Source organism: Cherax quadricarinatus, chromosome 1, assembly GCF_038502225.1.
Source record: "Cherax quadricarinatus isolate ZL_2023a chromosome 1, ASM3850222v1, whole genome shotgun sequence".
NCBI lineage: Eukaryota > Metazoa > Arthropoda > Malacostraca > Decapoda > Parastacidae > Cherax > Cherax quadricarinatus.
The window spans coordinates 93,044,245-93,046,115 of record NC_091292.1 but is presented as its reverse complement, the minus strand read 5'-3'; positions in this window follow the sequence as shown (position 1 = coordinate 93,046,115).

The following is a 1,871-nucleotide window of genomic DNA, read 5'->3' as shown; positions in this document are numbered from 1 at the left end:
TAACCCGCACATAAAAGAGAGAAGCTTACGACGACGTTTCGGTCCGACTTGGACCATTGACAAAGTCACACTAACAGAGGTAACGAACGAACGAACGAAAGTTCAGGTAAGATCCCAAATGAGATGAGCGGGGAAGACGGGACAGACGAAGAATAGTGCTGGAGAGGAGTGTTCTTAGTCGTAGAAAATGAGCCAGGGCTTAACCCAGCAGCGAAGGCGATCGTGGGACAGATATTGAGAAGAGAAATTCAGGCTCTTCTGTTAGGACTCCAGTGGGGTGAGCGAGGAGGAAGGGACATGCGACGTTTAGGGCTTGAGAGGAGTGTAGAACTGGGCCATGTCTTAACCCAAAAATGCTAAGGCAAACGTGGGTCAGAGAATGGTACCTGTCATAGAAGGTACCTGTCAGCGGATCCAAGGTTATTTGTAAGTAGGGTTAGGAGCAGGATCATGCAAGGAGTAGAAAAGGTTGTGTTGGTTTGTGGGTCTGCGAATGTCTTCGTCAAGGAGAGAGGTCCAGTAGTCATGTCGTGTCTCAAGTTTGTCTATCTGTCTGTCACTGAGCCTCTTCCAGTACAGATTCAGCGCAGGGATGTCTAACTGGGCATGGAGAGACTCGCTTGTGGCGAACTCCTCCCATCTGACATCAAGCACCCAGCGCAGCGCCTTGTTCTGGACACGCTGCAGTTTAAGTAAGTTTGTTTTTGCTGCAAGAGAGAGGGCTAGAGGAGAGTAAGCTATCAGAGGACGTATTAGGGATGTGAAGAGGTGTAGTTTGGTGCGTTGAGAGGCATGTTTCAGCTTGTAGAGGCCCGCAAGGGCCTTACTAGCTATTGCATGCCTTGAGTGAATGTGTCCGTGTAAACGAAGAAGGTAGTCAAGATTAACGCCAAGGACAGTGACAGATTGTGTGATAGGGAAGTAAGTGCGGGTGTCAGCTGTTCTGAGTTCGACAGGTAATGGAGGATCACGTTTCCTGTAGTTAAAATATGTAATGCTGGATTTAGCTGCATTGGTTTTGATTCTCCATTTTTGTTCCCAGATGGCTATCCTGTCGACCTCATTTTGTGTTTTGTGTGTGAGTGTATCTATATTGGCATGAGTGATAAGTTGTGTAATGTCGTCTGCATAGGCTAGTGTGATGGAGTTGTGGTATACAGGTGTTGGAATATCATTAGTGTATAAAATGTAGAGGGTAGGGGAGAGGACAGATCCCTGGGGTACTCCGGCTTTTAGTGTGAAGTAGTCAGAGTAACAGCCTTGGAATTTGATTCTCATGGTACGGCCGTCTAGGAAGTTGCAGAGGAGTTTACGAGTAGTGAGAGGCAGGTTGAAGTTAGTGCAGAGTTTGTACTTGAGCCCTTCGTGCCAGACAGTGTCAAAGGCCTTTTCAACGTCTTTTGCAACCAGGGCTGTCCTGTTTCTTTGTTTTGTGTTGATGTGGATGTAGTTGAGAATGATGTTAATGGCATCCTGTGTAGATCTGTGTGTTCTGAAGCCAAACTGGCCATCAGAAAGTAGAGAATTGTGTTCCAGGTATCTGCGAAGGCGATGATTGATGAGTTTTTCAAAGAGTTTTCCTAAAGTTTCGAGGAGGCTGATAGGGCGATAGTTTCTAGGGTCAGAGTGGTCTTTATTGGGTTTAGGAAGGAGGATAGCAGTAGCAGCTTTGAAGAGGGAAGGGAAGTATCCAGAGGCAAGGGAGGCATTGAGGAGGTTTGTGTAGGCAGTAATGATAGAGTCAGGAAGGTGTTTCAGGATAATATGGTTTAGGCCAGAAGCACCAGGAGCCTTGGGAGGAAGGTGTCTGAGGAGAGTTTTAATGTCTGTGTTGGTGAAAGGAGTGTCGAGTTCTTGGGAGGAGGTAAGAG